Here is a 14,441-nt window from a genome sequence, read left to right as displayed (position 1 = left end):
GTGTGTGTGTGTGTGTGTGTGTGTGTGTGTGTGTGAGAGAGAGAGACGCACAGCTGGAACGGCGAAACAGAAGAAGGGGGCTGGCGCGCGCGGCTCCAGCTGCGACCAGATGACTGGGATCAGCTGCAAATCCAGCGCGCACACACACATGCACACATACACACACCACACACACCGCACACCACCACATCCTCAACTTTGCGCCACGAGAGAGGACTCGAACGCGTTGTAGGGTTAATGTGCCGTTAAAAATACCCGCATAGCTCATCCAGGCAGGGGATCGAGGCAGGGGGGGCTGGTGGTGGAAGGTGGAAGCGCCTGCTTTAACTCCGAAGAAGGAACCGAGGGTTTCTCCTCTTTGATGACTTCTCGTGGGGTTCGATCATTGACGCCCCCTTCGCCACAGGAGCTGCTCCTCTTCTCCTCCACACTTGGTGACCGAACACAAACAGGCGTTATGAGTTCGGCGATGCTGGTGATGTAAACGAAGTCTCATCTCGGCGCTCACTCACTCACTCACTCACTCACTCACTGACTCCCAACAACTGTGATCACAGTGTCGCCTCCTGTCTCAGAGCATGGGGCCCTTCAAACTCTGAAGAAGGTAAGATGTCATGTGTCTCATTACTTCGCATGCTGGTGCAACACTGAGCTGCACTTACGCATGATCACATTATAATACCAGGCTTGAGTGTGTGTGGGTTTTTTTTTAAATAGAGGAAGTCTGCAACTGTGACTGTGTGTGTGTGTGTTTGTGTGTTTTATGGTTTGTGTCAAAATGACCACTTGGTCTGTTGATCTTCATCAGTGTGTTATTGCAACAGCAGCAGGTGAGATCATGAATTGACTTGCCCTGCTTGCACCATCAACCGTTGACTCATTAGGCTTTGTGCACTTTGTGTAATAAGCAACAACTAGCCTATAGCTGTTGTGCTCTGACTTGAAGAGGACGTGTTGCATCCTTAGAGTTGAGCAGCGTTGATGATGTCATCACTCAGCTCATAGAAAAAACCCAAATGAATGCAAGAGTACATTGGTTTTTATTGATAAGTCACATGCACCCTGTAGAATAATAAGCATAGCTACTATGCATCCTCAGGTGAATAGTGCTGCAGCAGCACTGAGGTAAAAACCTGCTTCATGCACAAGTGGAGTGAACAGTGTCTCTGAGGGAGGAGGAGCATCGTGGAGCAGAGGAGAGGATGGAGGAACGCCTACTCCTAAAATTAGACAGAGGGAGTGGCAGAATCTTTATCCTGCTTTGACTGATGAAGGGGTAAGGGTGGGGTGGGGGGGTGGTAAACAAAAAAGTCTGTAGTCATGCAAAGTTATGCAGAGGCTCAATTTGAACCGATGCCTCCCCCCCCGGTGTGTGATCCATCTTTCATGACTCAGGGGTGTCCGTCAGAATCAGACCTGGACCCCGTGGCGGCTCGGCTAATTACCGCTGAACACCTGTGTGTTGATGAGAGCTCATCCCCCCTCACCCCCCTAACGGCGAGACTATATAACCTTCGCTGCTTATTGTGATTCAGCCTCGGCTGCTGAATTGAACAAGGGGAGAAGTCAGGCTTCATTCAATCAGCGCCCTCATTAGCTGTTTTCCTCAACAGGCTGATGTGGTTCAAGGTTATTTCCAACCCCCCCACCCCCCCTCCCCTACCACCACCACCACTAACATCCACCACCATGAGAATGACAGGGATTAGGAGGCTTCTTTGAATGCCGGGGCTGCTGATTACTTTGCTCTGCAGCTTTTTTTCCCCTTCTCTCTCCCCCCACTGCTGACATGTTTTGGTGTCAGAGCCGTGGGATTTGACTTTGTAAGCCTTGACTGACAGCCCGTCTGGACATCTGAAAGTCTTATAGCAGCTGCAGTTGAGGGAGGAAACTGAAAAAGTCACTTCGGTGTTTTCCAGCGAGGCATGTCGCTGATTAACTGCTCCTATTTGAATGTTGGACAAGCTCGCTTTTGTGTGCTGCTGCTCATCCAGGCCGGCATCTGATTCAGGGAATGCAAATGAGGAAGTCATCATCAGCATCAGCCACCATATGCACAGTGCATGCCCACTCATACAAATCTGTCACCGAGGTGCAAATCGATAAAAACAATTAGTCTGGAGTCCATTTAATCAGACGCTGGCATATTTGATCATCGGGCGCCTCAAAGTAAACCAGAGCCCCTGTGATCTCACATACCCAACAAGTGAAGTGGTGCTTGACTTGAAAGGTATAGCACCTACAGAATAGTGGTGAAATCAAACATAAGAGATTTAAGAAAAAAAAAACCTTCTTTGTCTCTGTTCCTCCTCTCTCTCTCCTCTGCTGCCGCAGTGCAATTACTTCAGGCCTTTTGGAGTGGCCAACCCTTGATATTTAGCATTACTTCCAGCCACCTCAACCTGCAGCAGCGTTGCACTTATCAGGAAAGCCAGCCATAATTGGATCTGTTGTGAAGGGGCTGCTGCTTTATGCCAAAAGACCAACAGCAACAAATGTGAGAGGAGGGAGGGAGGGAGAGGAGGATGGGGAGGAGGAGCAGAGGAAGGAATAAACTACCAAGCGGAGCAGAAGGATAGAGCGAGGAGGAGGGGAACCAAAAAATCGATCTACACGAGAGGAAAATCAAGCAAAGAAGAAAATAATTACAGAGAGCGGGCGGCTCAGACACGTGTGCTGGATGTTCGCCATCATCGGGGTGCACGGTCCAGTGCACTTTCTGCCTCTGTCTGCCTTCACTATCTCATTTTTCATTGGCTAATCCCATCTACCCCCCCCCCCCCCCCCCCCCCCCTCCCAAGAGCCCCCATGCTATACACTCCTAATTACGTGTATCATCCTCTCACACACTCCCTGCTTCCCTGCCAGGTCGCATTCACACCGAGTGTGTTTGGAGTCATTCATTTAAACTGTGGCAGTGACAAAAATCAGAACTGTGCAATTATTTGCAGTGTGCCTATTTATAGCTGATTTAACACCAGAAAAAAGAACCTTAAAGAGGAACTATGCAGGCTTTTTTTCTTAAGAATGCCACATTTGTTTTTACCTAAATTAAACAGCTTTGGAGTAAATGTGATGGTTAAATGAATGACTTTTGTTCCAGGGAGAATGGAGGCTCTCTGCCTTCCATCCAGCGTCTCTTGGCTTAGAACCAACCTTGTAAGATCAGAGCCTCCGACCCGGTATCCAGTAATCTCTTGTTTATAACAGATAATACTACACAAATATACACATCGTAACTTTGTAGATGATAAATAACGTTTTCTACCGCTTCATGGATTGATTTCTCGCCGGCTTTGTTGAAAACAAATGCACATGGCCGAGAGGAGGGTTAGCAACAAGGAGGAGAAGCGACTTGACTTGCATAGTTTCCCATTAAGATACACAGCAACTTACAGTAACTTATATGATAGTAATACTGAGACCCTGACATGACATGACTGTGACATCTCTGTGTGGGAACTGGATTGTGTCTTATTGTACCATGAAGCTTTATACAAACTGCAAAAAGTAAACTTTCTCCAGGAATTACTGAAATGACTCTCTCTGTGTCTCATCTTATATCATCATCCCTTCAAGAAGGCAGGGAAGCCATAAGTCAATGCATTCAGCTCCTCTCAGAGCTTGAATGCAGAAGAGAGGAGGTGACACAGGGATAGAGAGCTGTAAATCAAGCTGCGGGTGGAATCAAATCAGTCAGAGAGAGAGACACAAGACTAGATGAGCCTGGTGGGAGAACGGATCGAAACTCACTGGTGCTGCATCTTAGCTCCTGATTACTAAAGGCAGTGAATTAGCAGTGATAGTGATTGCTCAACTGTGATTAGGTTTCAGTTCGGTCGACTGATCTCTCTGTGCAACAGGTGTTGGGTGTGCCTCACTTTCAGAACGGGAGGGAATTGAAAAGATGTGCATGCGGTATCCTGCACCTGCAGCGTCAAGAAAAAAAAAATTGTATTCATTCCTCCACCTTTGTTTTGATAACTCAGTCTATTTGCAGTCTATAATCTTTCACGCTCTTTATTTGCATAATGAATGGTGCATTGTGATGACAGGAAATTATTGGGTTTGTGGTCTCCTCAGGGATGCGAGCTGTTTTAGGGAGGAAATTCGACATAAACAGGAACTAGCCAGAGCTAACGCGGTTAAAACGCCCGCCGCGGTAATGAAGAGGCCAGCTGGGTGAATGCGAAACCCCCATACACATTCACACATAACATGAAGGCAGTTGAGAAAGACTGATGTATAAAACCACCACCACCCAGCTCAGTGAGAGCAACTCTGACAGGCAGGAGGAAACGAAACAGATAAAACACTGCGCAAAGAGCAAATTGTCAGCAAATGTACGACATGTGCCCTGTTCTGCGAGCCTCAGATAATTCCTAGAAAGGTTGTTTTTGTAAAAAAAAAATTAAGGAATCATATCATATGACAGCCTAACCAGAAGCTGTGGGTTTATGTTTTGTCTGTAGCCTACATCCATGCATCTGAGGGGAGGGTGGTCTCTGGTCTGGCCTCCAGGCAAATCAGATTGTCTACATTTGCACTTGGAATCGCTATCTTGAATTCTTAATTAACACAAAACGTATTAATTTGGGTCTTTGATGTGAATTACATTTCCTTCTGTTGACTTCATCCCATGTTATTTTTTAACTAACTGCAATTGAAGTTGCTTGACTGACTTGATATTGGCTTTCCTGCAAGATAAGAAGATTGGTTTCACTTCTGTGTTTAGCCTACAGTACAGTATGTACAAATGCTGAAACCAGCTGCTGGTTAGCTTAGCTTAGCATGAGAGAGGAGCCCACAAAGATATCAGTCTCAATTTCAAAAACACAACAAAAAATAGCTACATTAGATCCTAACATAACTGGTTAAATTTAGCTTTAGCTTCCCCTTTGTTTCCAGCTTTAAAGGAAAATCTGCAGCGAGAGACAGTAGAATTTAGCTAATTGCTTAGCATAAAGCCAGGAAAGAAGGGGAGATTACTAGCTTGGCTCTATCAAAAGAAAACTCACAAGAAACTGCCAACAAGCATCTTGAAAGCTAATGATAACAGATTTCTCAAAATATCAAACTTAAGATAAGATAATTTCCTTATTGTCAGTTGGACTGAAATTCTTTTTGCATCCCTGGGCTGCTCATTTAACAACAAAATAATGAACATAACACTTAGGACACAATCAAAAATAACAAAGGCCCATTCACAAGGACAAATACAACATACCACCTCCTACTGACACACCACATGATTACTGATCTGCATGACATGGGGCCTACAACATTATACAAAGGTAAACAACACATTCTCTTTCATACAACCTCATGAATCAAGTTGTGTAGATCCATGACCCTGGATTCATTGCACTTAATTGTAGTTTAGTAGTTCTAGCAGTAAGATGGACTGATATACAAAAGAATGTTTGAATTTATTTCATTTGAAAGAAGGAAGTCTGTAGCGTCTGTTCAAGGGCAAAAGTTGATATTCTCTATTCAGTATGTGAAGAGTCAGAGGAAATATTTCTGCACAACCTGATTATACTCCTACAGTATTATGGGCTCTGTCAGGCAATACAATCTGCTAGCTAAATTAAATAGGCCAAATTAAAGTTTACTGGGTGCTTTACTACTGCAGGCTACTGTGCATGCATGTTCAAAAACAAAACAGCATTATCACTACAAATCTTCCCACAAATGGGCTGTTTGTCCCCAAAACTAATGTCAGATAATACACTCTTCTGGTAAAGAGCAATATTTCAGATTACCACACAGTCATTTCAAGGAATTTGCCCGTGATAAATGAAACACTTTGTAACAACAGGAAATGAGATTCCTGACTTCAGCATAACACAGAATGGCAGAATGTGAACTCTGACCGTGGCAGGTTCAGAAAGCAATGGACGGTTGGCAGAAATTTCCTGGGTGTTCACTGAGAAAGACCCTAATGTGCTATTGCAAAAGACGATCTATCACGTCTGCTTTTTTTTTTTTTTTTTACACAATACACCATGTGTCCTCGGCCTTCACTCATCGCACAGCGAGTTGTGCGATTGTCAAGGCAATAACTGACAAAGTGAGGTAACACTCTTGTGTAGTGGCAGAAATATGTACGATAAATTTCTTTCTTATACTGCTGACTACTTATTGCACTTAAAGAATCCACCGCATTAAAGACGATTTGTAACAAGACTGCACTCACCACATTTTACACATACGCATACTACTAACACACCCTTCCGGTATTTGTTGTGCTGAAAACTTTCACATCTGGTAAAAAGACAGTAGTTTGAGCAGGAAGCCTGAAAACAAAGCAGTAAAAACAGTGTGACACAATGATACATTGTTGTGTTCTTCTGGAGGGGGTGGGCAGGAGGCCGGTATCGTAACAGCACATGGGATCTGCTGCAGCACGGCCCTTTCTGTTTCACACATTACAACTTCTCATTTGAAGTCAGAAAGTTGAGATGTGAGATATGAGAGCGTGCCAGATGTGGAACAGGATGTATGACTTTTTTCAGAGGGGGGGGGGGGGGGGGGGTGGGTGGTTCTGGACGACATAATAAAACATAACACTCTGGCAGCTGCTGTGTCCCGGCAAGACATTGTGAAATCTGCATATTTTTCTCCCTCGAGTTCCGTCTGTTGTTTCAAGCTCATGAAACAGTGCTGCTTGCCTCGTCTGTGTGCACAGTGTTAGTAGGACTTGGTTTGTTTTGAGACGGATCGGTTGCATGAAAATGACTAACCCTCCCTATGTACCCCCCCCCCCCCCCATCCTTGACTCTTCAGCCAACAATCTCTTTCCATATTTGACTGAGCCGAAGTGAGGTAGAGTACGCTCTCCTTCTGCCTCCCAGTTTTTCTCTTTATCTCCTGTTCTCCCATCACCCCCCCCCCCCCCCCCCCCAACCCCCCCACCCCGAAGGAGTAACTGTAACTGCTAATCTCAGTTTGCAGCCGGTGCCCCCCCACCGATGTGGCATTCTGCGTGTCCAGGGAAAAGGAAATGTTTCCCTTCCTGCTCTCAGTACCCTGCAGGCTGTAAATAGAGCCTGCCACCAGCCGCTCTGTAGGCCCCTCTGGAGAAGTATATCAGTCCCATCATGCAGCACCCTTGCTACAACTTCCTGAAACAAACTGGGGGGGGGTTGTTGGGTTAGAGATAAGGGTGGGGTGTGTACGCTGTGAAAAAGTGGTGTTTGTAGGTGTTTTTGCAGTTTTGTAATTCTAGCCACAACGACTGAAAGATAAGATAAACTCCAAAGTCAGGATGACTGGTCCTCACTTCTGAACCTGAGGTTAAATTTAGTATGATAATCATTTTGGACAGTTTGTAAAAGTAATCAGATTATTCACCATGCAAGACTGTGTGTCTGCACAAGACACAAAACTGCATTTTACACTGTGTGCCACCAAATTGGATTTGAATCCGAAGCTGTTTGACTTGTGAGGCTGCCGGAGATGATGAAAGGATTGAAAACAAACTTTTTGCTGGTTATTTTTCCTGTGAAATGACGGTGAAATTCACGGTAAAATGGAGGAACAGCAGGGAATGGGCAGGCAAGAAAATAAAGCCTCTTTGACAGGAAGCAACAAGGCGCGAATCTGCAGATCTGTCATTTTTAGAAACGCAAGCATCGCCATTACGATTGGTGTGAGGCCACTAATCAACCAAATGCATATCACACCTGAATATTAATACGCTCATTGTCATCCTGTTAGTGTGTGACTGTTGGCCTCCAGTCAAAAATAACCTTCATAGAAATAGGTCCCCTCTCACTTATTTGCAACAAAGCAACTAAAGGCAAGGGAAGGCATGTTTATTTGCACAACCCATTTTTACAGTTGTCTCAAAGGGCTTTACACAACATCCTCTGTCCTTAGACCCTCACATCCACTGAGGAAAAACTCCCAAGAAAACAAAAAAAAAACACAGGAGAAACCTCAGGTAGAGCAACAGAGGAGGGATCCCTCACCCAGGATGGGCAGATGTGCAATATATGTTGTGTTCAGACTGGAAAACAGTTTACAACAAGGAATATGGAAAAACGTGGAAATGGAATTGCTCAGTTAACAGGAGTTGATGAAGGCAGCTTCTGGTGGGCAGGCTGGGCTAGGAACTTGTTTTGTTTGACTCAGGTCTTGGTCCCCCTGGGAGCAAGTCTATGTTATTTGATCCCATAGACATTAAAAATGGAACCAAAACAGCCTGATACTGCTGTTCAACACAACCTGAGACCAAACCAAATACATGAAAAAAGAATCTGTCCAAGGTTGTTGCTGATTCTGGGAAAGTAAAAAAAACTGTTAAATCGCCCCAAATCTCTGGACTGTCTCTTTAACAAAGCCACACGTTGAGCTGATTTACATGACCAACTGTGTTTTGCAAAGAGTTTTCATAAGGTCTCCATCTTGCTCCAGCTAACATTGGGTTAAATAGTTCTTAACTCACGATACTGCGGAGGTTGATGAGAATGTTATTTTGGAGGCTTTCGGACTAATTGACCTGATGATGGTTCTAAATGTAAAGCCAAAGACTTGTTTTTCATACACTGCCAAACAGTGAATCAGAGTAAATGAATGCATCCGTGTCTTTTGGCCCATCACCATGATCCATGAAAACATCAATCAGACTTGTTTTACCCGAACGCCAGTAGGGACAATATAAACCTAAATCAATGGCTGTATGGAGACTGTGCATTATAGCCTGGGATATTTACTAGCACGGAAGAGAGCCCATTATGGGTTTATCAATAAGAGGATGGACATCATTATCATGTGTGTTTGTCAGTGTCTTATCATTGATCAGTGCAAATGTCGATGTCAAGTCATGAAAAGGTGACCAAGATTGATATAATTATCCAATTTCCTTCTAATTAGGCCCATGAGGGATTTATTATAAGGCTTATTTACCACAGCCTGATGACCAGCTAAACAGTTTACTTCAATAGATAGAAATGTTATACCCTCTCAAGGATGTGGAGGAAACAGGTAGGCCTATTATGTTTCAAGACAAATTCATGTGATTTGTGATTTGTTCTATTGGTGGAGGATTTGCAAGATAAAGACTGATGGATACCTATTGATCTAACTGTGAACCATCAAAATACCCATTGCAGAAGCCAAGATATCTTGATGTTTAGTTGCTTGTATAGGCCAAACACAGGTCTTACATTTCCCATAATAGCATCTTTCATTAGATTGTCTCTTTGTCTTTGTGTTTACTACTGTCATGCCTCACATCCACAGTTTATAGAAACTTTATGTTTATTATAATAGTTCAGGCCCCTGCTTTAGTTACTCTGATGTACATAAGGACGTACAAAATCCTGATTTTTGGGGTTCTGCCGAATACCGAAATCACCGTTTAAGAATCAGCTGAATCCGAAACACATACGTACATCCTCCATACATTTAACACAGAAGATGATGAAGTAACAGTGTCAATGAATCCTCTGTCTTCCACAATGCTACAGGCCTGCAAGTCAATTGCTATCATTTACCCAATTGCTGCATTAATGGCTTTGGCTGTTGGGTGGTCTGAAGCCCACTGTTTGTTTGGTGTAGGGCTAGTAAAGCTGGTAATGTTGGTCTGGGTACCAATTTTTATCTGTGGCTGCCCTTGTGCGGCTGCAGATTCCGCTGCCATACACCTTGTACTCTGTTGGATGCTTCATAGATAAATAGATAGATGCCTTTTTTGTCCCAGATGGATTTTCTCTCACAGTCTGTGACACATAACACACTATGTGCACACAATGTACACCACCAGACATTGAAAACATTCACCCACACAATACACAAATGTCTTAACTCCGGCAATTGTGTGTATTGTTTAGGGTCCTTACCACAGAGACAGATCAGCATTGCGAACTGAACATATAGCTCCACTTGAATCACTTTCTTTAGTCTTAAAGTACTGACAAACAATATTTCTGCTCACTAGAAGTTGCATTTTCACTTCCTGCTGTGTTTGTAAACATTCCCCTAAACGTTGGTGCCATCATTTCATCTATGTTTGTAGGGTTCGGTTCGGTCGATGGTCTGAGGTAACCGTATCAAAAAGCTAGCCTGGCTAACACCAGACCTCATCTCAATGTAAATTGAGATTTGGTCTGGCTTATAGCCAATTGTATCAATCATACCTGATGACGTATATAGGGCGACAGAAATCCAATGAGGAAAGAAACAATGGGTCGGATAAATTATGGCGTACACCGACCTCTTTTTTCAAAATAAACTTGCGGTCTAAACTACTTAAAACACTTTCTAACGCTGCATCGAAAGGTAAAACGTCTGCCGCCATGTTGGATCGACAAGCTATCAGCAAAGTCGCTTAGGTGTGTCGTCATCGTCCTGCTGCCCCCTCCCCCGTTCTGTGATTGGCTCTCTCGTTGAGGAAAAAATTGGGTCCATGGTTTCCAGGCTGACTTGCAAAGCGAATAAAATTGCGCGCAAGGCAGCATGGGTATAGAGAATGTGAAGCTGACGTCACGCCGCTTTGCGTTGGGGAACGACGGCGCCATCTTTGGAGGAACGCAAACATAAACAGAGAGTGGGGACTGGATTCAAGACCCAGATTTACTCCCTCCACTGACTTATCCAGACATCGTGAACTATCTCGTTTTTGGTATTAGTGCATATACTACTGTGGCATTTTTTTTACGCAGCAGTACTGTCCCACCATGATTACTTTTAAGCGACTTTGGGGAACTTTTTTTAGGGAGACGAGCAAGTGTTTACATTCGCGATCCTCCAAAGATGGCGCCCAACGTCCCACGGCGTGACGTAACTTCACATTCTCTATACCACCCAGGCTATCAAAAAGCCTGAAATTCGGCCAAATTTGAAACTGAATCTTGCATTCAGTACATCCCTACTCTGATGACATCATCACAGTCACAGATGGCATCATACCTCAGAGTTGTACTTCTGAAAAACATACTGAATGCAATTTGAAAAATTACCCGGGTGCTCCTTTAATAGTAATTGTTAGCTGCAGCCCTACATTTAACAGCCCTATTCCACAAACTGTGTTCAATCCAATGCACTTCCTTGATAACTGATATTCTAAGTCAGACAAGCAAATACACTGTAGCTCAGTTCTCCTTCAGTGTGTGTGGAGCAGGTTTCATGTCTTTTGGTGACTGTAATAGTGAAAATGGAAAAAAAAAGGCCATCAGCGAGAAGGTGTCTGTCTTTGTCTAAGCAGAGGATGTGACATTTCCATTGCCCACTAAACCAGCAGCACACTGCAGATTCTGCATGGCCGGGATTGACCAGGCACCCGTCAACTTCCCTTTATCCCCGCTGTGCCCCATCCCACCCCCTAATCTGCCCTGATCGATGGCCCCGGATCGTCGTCACCAGGCAACCAAGGATGACACCAAAGCTTTCCCAGCGTGCCATATACCTAACAATCAATCTGCCGCCTCACGGCTATAGAGACAATATCAGGAATGGGACTGAGGGTTAAAATACATGAAGGATGGCTCGAAGAAGAGTGGCAGTGGGGGAGGAATGGGGGGGGCAAAGCTCCTGTCAGCAATATGATGAATGTGTGCTCGACTGGGTGGCAAGCTGGTATCATTCTGCCGCAGTGCCAGACTACAGTGGGTTTAAAGAAAAAAACTACCCCTCGCCTTTTCATTCTGTGTTTACTGTAATGGCCGACGTGGGACGGACACAGCGGTGGGTCTTTAGATCTGCAGAGAGAGTCGGTTTTATATCCTCATTCGGCTCCTGTGAGGACAGGCCGTTCTGACCCCGACTGTAAAAATGACAAAGTGAAACAGCCGTTGATTTGTCACAGTGATGTCCATTTCGCTTCAGATCCAGAAGCCATTTCAACTTTAAACCTCGTCGTTGACAATAATGAATTTGGCAATAACGGGCTCCAGGGCCACTTTACTTTACTTTCCATCCTGTCATATTCATGAGACGTGAGCAGTGGGGGAATCTTTGCTGAGGTGTTGATATTATAAATAGTGCCGAGCGGGGTCTCACAGGTGTTGTCGCTTTTCTTTTCTTTTTTTTTTCTTTGAGGTTTCAGAGTGAGAGCACATATTTACTTCCTGTGGTGATCTCAGCAGCCCTCCCAGGAACTTTCATGTCTATCTATAGATTCAGATTGAGGCAGTGTGTTATTTATTTACACTCCATTTGCTTAGTGATTTCACCATAAAGGCACAGATTTGAATAGATTTACTATCACTTCTTTTTTTCCCCCCTACACATCCTTAACTCACCCTCGCTCTGCAGCTAAGGATGCCATGTACACTGATTGAAGCTTTTAGGCTAATACTCCTTATTCACCCTCTCTTCTTTTCCCTCCGCCTCTTTCTTGCGTGTAAGTGTGTAAGTGTGTGTGTCTTAGACAGCTTGTGAAGCCTGTAATTGAGTGTGTCCGCCCACCGAGTTGCAGCAGAGACAGCGCAGTGGAAGGCTTCATTGTGTCAAGGCACAATAGATACGTACACACACTCATCACACCCTTGTGCGCCGCTCTGCCACAGAATCACAACACAGAGGAGGCATTAGCAGATGGCGATGTGCGGGACGCGCCGTTGTAGGATTACGTGGCCTAAGTTTGCCTCTCGAGCGTCACCTCGGCGTTACCTTCACACTTATCAGCAGCGAACCAAAAATATCCAACGGTTCCTTTTATCTCCTCCTGAGCTGTAACCTATATAGAAGATAGGATCAGTGTAGTTTACCTCCGCAGACACAATAAATGTATTTCGGATTAGAGCAAAGATTGTTTCCCTTAGGCTGCTCTTGCTGTTTGAACCACACTTCTCTGGGTAAAAACATGCATTTTGTGCACACACGCCTTGTGTGTGTGTGTATATATATATTGGGAATGTGTGACTGGACATTTAGCTGCGGTTGCTATGGTTCCCTGTAGAGAGGAGACTCACTCAGGTAAAATTCCAGTATATATCTTTTCTTACCGCACTGCTTCAAAAAATAGCCTCAAAAAACCCAGAAGGCACTGTACAGTATACTGCAGGTCTGTGTGTGTTCTCTGGTATGATACACACTAACACTGGACCATGTTGAAGAACAGATAATAAGCTGTGGTTTCCTGGTGTGCTCTTGCGGCTCTCTATCAGCTTTTTCAACAAACCATATAGAAGACAAGCTCTTGACCAAATCATCACGCTGCCAAGTCCTGCCGTCGACATGACCTTATTTGTAACGCCACATTTGCATCAGAGTCTGTATCAGCTCCAAAGTTCATCGTCATAAAGCAGGGATGAATGTGTAAATGTAAATCAGACTTAAGGCATTATGGGAGTTTGAGTTTGCAATGCAGGTAACGACATCAGTTGAGTTAAAGGTGTAATTTGATGGTATTTATGTTTTCATTTGGAGTGAGCGACATAAGATGGATTTACAATTGTGTAGCAGTTGTACAATTAAAAAGTGTTTAGTTACATTATACAAGTAAAAGTCTGTTGTCAGCAAAATGTACTTTATACGTATCAAAACAATGGGTGTAAGCATCTGTCAAAGGAAAATACTTAAATATAATGTTGATTTTCAAAGGAATGTGTTACAGTATAATCATCATCATAAACTAATTACACAAAAGCACAGCTGTATATTTATAGAGGAGGAGAGAGGAAGAGGCAGTACTTTGAAGTCGAACTTGTATACAATTAAATGTACTGAATTAACATCCCACTGTTGCTTTTAATGCCAGATGGTAGGACTGGGTATTGAAACTTAACACTTTTTAAGTCTTTACAGAAATGTGTATGTTATATTAAGGGTCAAAACAGGCACTGACACACATAAACATATTCTTGGATCAGATGTTTCTATTAGTCAGACGTGCTCAGGTCAACATCTGTCCATTAGGTACAGTGTTAATCACCTGATGGTTGTACCCTCTGGACAGGTTGCCACGTCAGGTATATAGAAAGAAACAACCAATCACACCTATGGATAGTTTGGAGCTGCCAGCTAACGCTTCCTGTGTTTGGACTATAGGCTCATTGTTAATTTTTGGCAAATTGGCCCATTGCCATAATCCCTATAGTTTTAGGAGTAGGTTTGTTACCTTTAATTGTCGGTGCAAGCTATTCTTAGAACGGCGGAGCAGAGCTGCGAGCTGCTCAGAGCTACGCTACGGAGGCTAATGGGATTTCTTGGTTTAAAGGGATCTTTAACGACTGCATTACTGTGGCATCCCATGGGCCAACATAAGGGAGCTTGTAATTACTGCCCAGTTATTTTATAGACAGTATACATATGCCAATATGATAATTATCTAACATCTCAAGCAATAGCCAGCCCCACATTTCACCATGAAACACACTGAAAACTTGACCAGCGTCATCAGGCTTTTTTCAAGCTGAACACATTTCTGAGCAGTTTTTTTTCACACTGACACTCGGAATTTCTCAGGTCAAAGCAAACCATCAGCAAGGGGA

General features: G+C 43.9%; 1 protein-coding gene across 2 annotated transcripts in view; it reads left to right on the top strand.

Annotated features, from left to right (window-relative positions):
• Positions 1–82: 82 nt before the first annotated feature.
• The window catches only part of LOC311001683 (RAS guanyl-releasing protein 2-like), a 51,138-nt gene continuing 36,779 nt past the window's right edge, over positions 83–14,441 (top strand). For both annotated transcript variants that reach the window (XM_083992799.1, XM_083992798.1), the window contains exon 1: positions 83–604. The gene's annotated coding sequence lies outside the window, so the exon portion shown is untranslated. The remainder of the gene's footprint in view (positions 605–14,441) is intronic.

Source organism: Trachurus trachurus (assembly GCF_905171665.1).
Source record: "Trachurus trachurus genome assembly, chromosome: 18".
NCBI classification, from domain to species: domain Eukaryota; kingdom Metazoa; phylum Chordata; class Actinopteri; order Carangiformes; family Carangidae; genus Trachurus; species Trachurus trachurus.
The sequence above is the reverse complement of the archived record's forward strand: the minus strand, read 5'-3'. Positions and strand labels throughout refer to the sequence as shown.